Source organism: Hyperolius riggenbachi, chromosome 2 (assembly GCF_040937935.1).
Source record: "Hyperolius riggenbachi isolate aHypRig1 chromosome 2, aHypRig1.pri, whole genome shotgun sequence".
Taxonomy (NCBI): domain Eukaryota; kingdom Metazoa; phylum Chordata; class Amphibia; order Anura; family Hyperoliidae; genus Hyperolius; species Hyperolius riggenbachi.
Window position 1 is genome coordinate 1,323,000 of NC_090647.1, and position 10,267 is coordinate 1,333,266.

General features: G+C 49.9%; 1 long non-coding RNA gene across 1 annotated transcript in view; it reads left to right on the forward strand.

Annotated features, from left to right (window-relative positions):
- LOC137542179 (uncharacterized) overlaps positions 1-9,695 on the forward strand; it is a 101,902-nt gene extending 92,207 nt beyond the window's left edge. The window contains exon 3 of the long non-coding RNA XR_011025367.1: positions 9,641-9,695. This is a non-coding gene — a long non-coding RNA (uncharacterized lncRNA). The remainder of the gene's footprint in view (positions 1-9,640) is intronic.
- The last annotated feature ends 572 nt before the right edge of the window (positions 9,696-10,267 follow it).

Here is a 10,267-nt window from a genome sequence, read left to right on the forward strand (position 1 = left end):
CACACCTATACTCACCTCCGGAAACAGAAACCACACCCACACCTATACTCACCTCCGGACACAGAAACCACACCCACACCTATACTCACCTCCGGACACAGAAACCACACCCACACCTATACTCACACCAAATACAGAAACCACACCCACACCTATACTCACCTCCGGACACAGAAACCACACCCACACCTATACTCACCTCCGGACACAGAAACCACACCCACACCTATACTCACCTCCGGACACAGAAACCACACCCACACCTATACTCACCTCTGGACACAGAAACCACACCCACACCTATACTCACACCAAATACAGAAACCACACCCACACCTATACTCACCTCCGGACACAGAAACCACACCCACACCTATACTCACCTCCGGACACAGAAACCACACCCACACCTATACTCACACCAAACACAGAAACCACACCCACACCTATACTCACCTCCAGACACCAAACCACACCCACACCTATACTTACCTCCGGACACAGAAACCACACCCACACCTATACTCACCTCCGGACACAGAAACCACACCCACACCTATACTCACACCAAACACAGAAACCACACCCACACCTATACTCACCTCCGGACACAGAAACCACACCCACACCTATACTCACCTCCGGACACAGAAACCACACCCACACCTATAATCACCTCCGGACACAGAAACCACACCCACACCTATACTCACCTCCGGACACAGAAACCACACCCACACCTATGCTCACACCAAACACAGAAACCACACCCACACCTATACTCAACTCCGGACACAGAAACCACACCCACACCTATACTCACACCAAACACAGAAACCACACCCACACCTATACTCACCTCCGGACACAGAAACCACACCCACACCTATACTCACCTCCGGACACAGAAACCACACCCACACCTATACTCACACCAAACACAGAAACCACACCCACACCTATACTCACCTCCGGACACAGAAACCACACCCACACCTATACTCACCTCCGGTCACAGAAACCACACCCACACCTATACTCACACTAAATACAGAAACCACACCTACACCTATACTCACCTCCGGACACAGAAATCACACCCACACCTATGCTCACACCAAACACAGAAACCACACCCACACCTATACTCACCTCCAGACACCAAACCACACCCACACCTATACTTACCTCCGGACACAGAAACCACACCCACACCTATACTCATCTCCGGACACAGAAACCACACCCACACCTATACTCACACCAAACACAGAAACCACACCCACACCTATACTCACCTCCGGACACAGAAACCACACCCACACCTATACTCACACCAAATACAGAAACCACACCCACACCTATACTCACCTCCGGACACAGAAACCACACCCACACCTATACTCACCTCCGGACACAGAAACCACACCCACACCTATACTCACCTCCGGACACAGAAACCACACCCACACCTATACTCACCTCTGGACACAGAAACCACACCCACACCTATACTCACACCAAATACAGAAACCACACCCACACCTATACTCACCTCCGGACACAGAAACCACACCCACACCTATACTCACCTCCGGACACAGAAACCACACCCACACCTATACTCACACCAAACACAGAAACCACACCCACACCTATACTCACCTCCAGACACCAAACCACACCCACACCTATACTTACCTCCGGACACAGAAACCACACCCACACCTATACTCACCTCCGGACACAGAAACCACACCCACACCTATACTCACACCAAACACAGAAACCACACCCACACCTATACTCACCTCCGGACACAGAAACCACACCCACACCTATACTCACCTCCGGACACAGAAACCACACCCACACCTATAATCACCTCCGGACACAGAAACCACACCCACACCTATACTCACCTCCGGACACAGAAACCACACCCACACCTATGCTCACACCAAACACAGAAACCACACCCACACCTATACTCAACTCCGGACACAGAAACCACACCCACACCTATACTCACACCAAACACAGAAACCACACCCACACCTATACTCACCTCCGGACACAGAAACCACACCCACACCTATACTCACCTCCGGACACAGAAACCACACCCACACCTATACTCACACCAAACACAGAAACCACACCCACACCTATACTCACCTCCGGACACAGAAACCACACCCACACCTATACTCACCTCCGGTCACAGAAACCACACCCACACCTATACTCACACTAAATACAGAAACCACACCTACACCTATACTCACCTCCGGACACAGAAATCACACCCACACCTATGCTCACACCAAACACAGAAACCACACCCACACCTATACTCACCTCCAGACACCAAACCACACCCACACCTATACTTACCTCCGGACACAGAAACCACACCCACACCTATACTCATCTCCGGACACAGAAACCACACCCACACCTATACTCACACCAAACACAGAAACCACACCCACACCTATACTCACCTCCGGACACAGAAACCACACCCACACCTATACTCACCTCCGGACACAGAAACCACACCCACACCTTTACTCACCTCCGGAACACAGAAACCACACCCACACCTATACTCACACCAAATACAGAAACCACACCCACACCTATACTCACCTCCGGACACAGAAACCACACCCACACCTTTACTCACCTCCGGAACACAGAAACCACACCCACACCTATACTCACACCAAATACAGAAACCACACCCACACCTATACTCACCTCCGGACACAGAAACCACACCCACACCAATACTCACACCAAACACAGAAACGACACCCACACCTATACTCACCTCCGGACACAGAAACCACACCCACACCTATACTCAACTCCGGACACAGAAACCACACCCACACCTATACTCACCCCCGGACACAGAAACCACACCCACACCTATACTCACCTCCGGACACAGAAACCACAACCACACCTATGCTCACACCAAACACAGAAACCACACCCACACCTATACTCACCTCCGGACACAGAAACCACACCCACACCTATACTCACACCAAACACAGAAACCACACCCACACCTATACTCACCTCCGGACACAGAAACCACACCCACTCACCTCCGGACACAGAAACCACACCCACACCTATACTCACACCAAACACAGAAACCACACCCACACCTATACTCACCTCCGGATACAGAAATCACACCCACACATATACTCACACCAAACACAGAAACGACACCCACACCTATACTCACCTCCGGACACAAAAACCACACCCACACCTATACTCACCTCCGGACACAGAAACCACACCCACACCTATACTCACCTCCGGACACAGAAACCACACCCACACCTATACTCACCTCCGGACACAGAAACCACACCCACACCTATGCTCACACCAAACACAGAAACCACACCCACACCTATACTCACCTCCGGACACAGAAACCACACCCACACCTATACTCAACTCCGGACACAGAAACCACACCTATACTCACACCAAACACAGAAACCACACCCACACCTATACTCACCTCCGGACACAGAAACCACACCCACTCACCTCCGGACACAGAAACCACACCCACACCTATACTCACCTCCGGACACAGAAACCACACCCACACCTATACTCACCTCCGGACACAGAAACCACACCCACACTTATACTCACCTTCGGACACAGAAACCACACCTATACTCACCTCTGGACACAGAAACCACACCCACACCTATACTCACCTCCGGACACAGAAACCACACCCACACCTATACTCACGCCAAACACAGAAACCACACCCACACCTATACTCACACCAAACACAGAAACCACACCCACACCTATACTCACCTCCGGACACAGAAACCACACCCACACCTATACTCACCTCCGGACACAGAAACCACACCCACACCTATACTCACCTCCGGACACAGAAACCACACCCACACCTATACTTACCTCCGGACACAGAAACCACACCCACACCTATGCTCACACCAAACACAGAAACCACACCCACACCTATACTCACCTCCGGACACAGAAACCACACCCACACCTATACTCAACTCCGGACACAGAAACCACACCTATACTCACACCAAACACAGAAACCACACCCACACCTATACTCACCTCCGGACACAGAAACCACACCCACACCTATACTCACGCCAAACACAGAAACCACACCCACACCTATACTCACACCAAACACAGAAACCACACCCACACCTATACTCACCTCCGGACACAGAAACCACACCCACACCTATACTCACCTCCGGACACAGAAACCACACCCACACCTATACTCACCTCCGGACACAGAAACCACACCCACACCTATACTCACCTCCGGACACAGAAACCACACCCACACCTATACTCAACTCCGGACACAGAAACCACACCCACACCTATACTCACACCAAACACAGAAACCACACCCACACCTATACTCCCCTCCGGACACAGAAACCACACCCACACCTATACTTACCTCCGGACACAGAAACCACACCCACACCTATACTCACCTCCGGACACAGAAATCACACCCACACCTATGCTCACACCAAACACAGAAACCACACCCACACCTATACTCACCTCCAGACACCAAACCACACCCACACCTATACTTACCTCCGGACACAGAAACCACACCCACACCTATACTCACCTCCGGACACAGAAACCACACCCACACCTATACTCACACCAAACACAGAAACCACACCCACACCAATACTCACCTCCGGACACAGAAACCACACCCACACCTATACTCATCTCTGGACACAGAAACCACACCCACACCTATACTCACCTCCGGACACAGAAACCACACCCACACCTATACTCACACCAAATACAGAAACCACACCCACACCTATACTCACCTCCGGACACAGAAACCACACCCACACCAATACTCACACCAAATACAGAAACGACACCCACACCTATATTCACCTCCGGACACAGAAACCACACCCACACCTATACTCACCTCCGGACACAGAAACCACACCCACACCTATACTCACCTCCGGACACAGAAACCACACCCACACCTATGCTCACACCAAACACAGAAACCACACCAACACCTATACTCACCTCCGGACACAGAAACCACACCCACACCTATACTCAACTCCGGACACAGAAACCAGACCCACACCTATACTCACACCAAACACAGAAACCACACCCACACCTATACTCACCTCCGGACACAGAAACCACACCTATACTCACACCAAACACAGAAACCACACCTATACACACACCAAACACAGAAACCACACCCACACCTATACTCACCTCCGGACACAGAAACCACACCCACACCTATACTCACGCCAAACACAGAAACCACACCCACACCTATACTCACACCAAACACAGAAACCACACCCACACCTATACTCACCTCCGGACACAGAAACCACACCCACACCTATACTCACCTCCGGACACAGAAACCACACCCACACCTATACTCACCTCCGGACACAGAAACCACACCCACACCTATACTCACCTCCGGACACAGAAACCACACCCACACCTATACTCAACTCCGGACACAGAAACCACACCCACACCTATACTCACACCAAACACAGAAACCACACCCACACCTATACTCCCCTCCGGACACAGAAACCACACCCACACCTATACTTACCTCCGGACACAGAAACCACACCCACACCTATACTCACCTCCGGACACAGAAATCACACCCACACCTATGCTCACACCAAACACAGAAACCACACCCACACCTATACTCACCTCCAGACACCAAACCACACCCACACCTATACTTACCTCCGGACACAGAAACCACACCCACACCTATACTCACCTCCGGACACAGAAACCACACCCACACCTATACTCACACCAAACACAGAAACCACACCCACACCAATACTCACCTCCGGACACAGAAACCACACCCACACCTATACTCACCTCTGGACACAGAAACCACACCCACACCTATACTCACCTCCGGACACAGAAACCACACCCACACCTATACTCACACCAAATACAGAAACCACACCCACACCTATACTCACCTCCGGACACAGAAACCACACCCACACCAATACTCACACCAAATACAGAAACGACACCCACACCTATATTCACCTCCGGACACAGAAACCACACCCACACCTATACTCACCTCCGGACACAGAAACCACACCCACACCTATACTCACCTCCGGACACAGAAACCACACCCACACCTATGCTCACACCAAACACAGAAACCACACCAACACCTATACTCACCTCCGGACACAGAAACCACACCCACACCTATACTCAACTCCGGACACAGAAACCAGACCCACACCTATACTCACACCAAACACAGAAACCACACCCACACCTATACTCACCTCCGGACACAGAAACCACACCCACACATATACTCACCTCCGGACACAGAAACCACACCCACACCTATACTCACCTCCGGACACAGAAACCACACCCACACATATACTCACCTCCGGACACAGAAACCACACCCACACCTATACTCACCTCCGGACACAGAAACCACACCCACACCTATACTCACCTCCGGACACAGAAACCACACCCACACCTATACTCACCTCCGGACACAGAAACCACACCCACACCTATACTCACCTTCGGACACAGAAACCCCACCTATACTCACCTCTGGACACAGAAACCACACCCACACCTATACTCACCTCCGGACACAGAAACCACACCCACACCTATACTCACGCCAAACACAGAAACCACACCCACACCTATACTCATCTCCGGACACAGAAACCACACCCACACCTATACTCACACCAAACACAGAAACCACACCCACACCTATACTCACCTCCGGACACAGAAACCACACCCACACCTATACTCACCTCCGGACACAGAAACCACACCCACACCTATACTCACCTCCGGTCACAGAAACCACACCCACACCTATACTCACCTCCGGACACAGAAACCACACCCACACCTATACTCACCTCCGGACACAGAAACCACACCCACACCTATACTCACCTCTGAACACAGAAACCACACCCACACCTATACTCACCTCCGGACCTGATCTCCAGCCACCTGCTAAGGGTAAGAGAGAATACAAGGACCACCCCCGCCTGCATGTCTCCTCCCATGACACACCCCAATAACACTACCCCATATACCATCCCCCTATGAGATATGCCCATTATCACTACACCATCCCCTCATGAGACACGCCCATTATATCACACAGTCACTACCCCATATACCATCCCCCATGACACACCCCCATTATATCACACAGTAACTACCCCATATACCATCCCCCATGACACACGCCCATTATATCACACAGTAACTAACCCATATACCATCCCCCATGACACACCCCCATTATATCACACAGTCAATACCCTATATACCATCCCCATGACACGCCCATTATATCACACAGTCACTACCCCATATACCATCCCCCCCATGACACGCCGATTATATCACACAGTCACTATCCCATATACCATCCCCATGACATGCCCATTATATCACACAGTCACTACCCCATATACCATCCCCCATGAGACACGCCCATTATATCACACAGTCACTACCCCATATACCATCCCCCATGACACCCCTATATTATATCACACAGTCACTACCCCATATACCATCCCCCATGACACCCCCACATTATATCATACTGTCACTACCCCATATACCATCCCCCATGACACACCCCCATTATATCACACAGTCACTACCCCATATACCATCCCCCCATGATACCCGCCACCCCCCATCATATCACACAGTCACTACCCCATATACCATCCCCCATGACACACCCCCACATTATATCACACAGTCACTACCCCATATACCATCCCCCATGACACACCCCCACATTATATCACACAGTCACTACCCCATATACCATCCCCCATGACACACCCCCACATTATATCACAAAGTCACTACCCCATATACCACCCCCCATGACACGCTCATAACACACAGTCACTACCCCATATACCATCCCCCATGACACCCCTACATTATATCACACAGTCACTACCCCATATACCATCCCCCATGACACACCCCCACATTATATCACAAAGTCACTACCCCATATACCATCCCCCATGACACGCTCATAACACACAGTCACTACCCCATATACCATCCCCCATGACACCCCCCATCATATCACACAGTCACTACCCCATATACCATCCCCCATGACACCCCTACATTATATCACACAGTCACTACCCCATATACCACCCCCATGACACACCCCTATTATATCACACAGTCACTACCCCATATACCATCCCCCCCATGACACACCCCCATTATATCACACAGTCACTACCCCATATACCATCCCCCCCATGACACGCCCATTATATCACACAGTCACTATCCCATATACCATCCCCCCATGACACGCCCATTATATCACAAAGTCACTACTACCCCATATACCCTCCCCATGACACACCCCTATTATATCACACAGTCACTACCCCATATACCATCCCCCATGACACCCCCCATCATATCACACAGTCACTACCCCATATACCATCCCCCATGACACCCCTACATTATATCACACAGTCACTACCCCATATACCATCCCCCCATGACACACCCCCATTATATCACACAGTCACTACCCCATATACCATCCCCATGACACACCCCCATTATATCACACAGTCACTACCCCATATACCATCCCCCATGACACACCCCCATTATATCACACAGTCACTACCCCATATACCATCCCCCATGACACACCCCCATTATATCACACAGTCACTACCCCATATACCATCCCCCATGACACACCCCCATTATATCACACAGTCACTACCCCATATACCACCCCCATGACACACCCCCACATTATATCACACAGTCACTACCCCATATACCACCCCCCATGACACACCCCCATTATATCACACAGTAACTACCCCATATACCACCCCCCATGACACACCCCCATTATATCACACAGTAACTACCCCATATACCATCCCCCATGACACACCCCCATTATATCACACAGTAACTACCCCATATACCATCCCCCCATGACACACCCCCATTATATCACACAGTCACTACCCCATATACCACCCCCCATGACACACCCCCATTATATCACACAGTAACTACCCCATATACCACCCCCCATGACACACCCCCATTATATCACACAGTAACTACCCCATATACCATCCCCCATGACACACCCCCATTATATCACACAGTAACTACCCCATATACCATCCCCCATGACACACCCCCATTATATCACACAGTAACTACCCCATATACCATCCCCCCATGACACACCCCCATTATATCACACAGTAACTACCCCATATACCATCCCCCCATGACACACCCCCATTATATCACACAGTCACTACCCCATATACCACCCCCCATGACACACCCCCATTATATTACACAGTCACTTCTCATCTTATCTCATGTTCTGTTCTGATTAGAATTTGTATTTTCTCTACAGGATCTTTGAGGATTATATTAAAAAATATAACATCACACCAAAAAGCTATCCTAACAATGAGAAATACCCCTTCCATAAAGGATCCAGCTGCATGGCGCCATTCTACAACTGCAAGAGGCACAGCGACATGTTCATCAAGTCCTCAACCTTCGGGGTGATTTACAAGGATTACGTGTCCCCTTAGTGGCTCTGTACCACGACTAGCACAATGTTATAATTCTATCATGTGATCATTCTTATGACTTTAATCAAATGCAAGAAAAACACATATATATAATTTCAACATATATTGAAATGTAATAATAAAATCTAAAACTCTCTTATTGTAACAGAAGTGGAAATTAATCAGCATCATCATTAAATAAAGTGATTGAATTCAGCAGCAAGACTTCATTCCAGTGCCACTTTTTTTCTACCTCTATTATCAAACTTCAGAGAGTCACTGAGATCTGGAGCTCTATAGAGAGTCACTGAGATCTGGAGCTCTATAAAGAGTCACTGAGATCTTTACCTCTATAGAGAGTCACTGAGATCTGGAGCCCTATAGAGAGTCACTGAGGTCTGGAGCCCTATAGAGAGTCACTGATATTTGGAGCTCTATAGAGAGTCACTGAGATCTGGAACCCT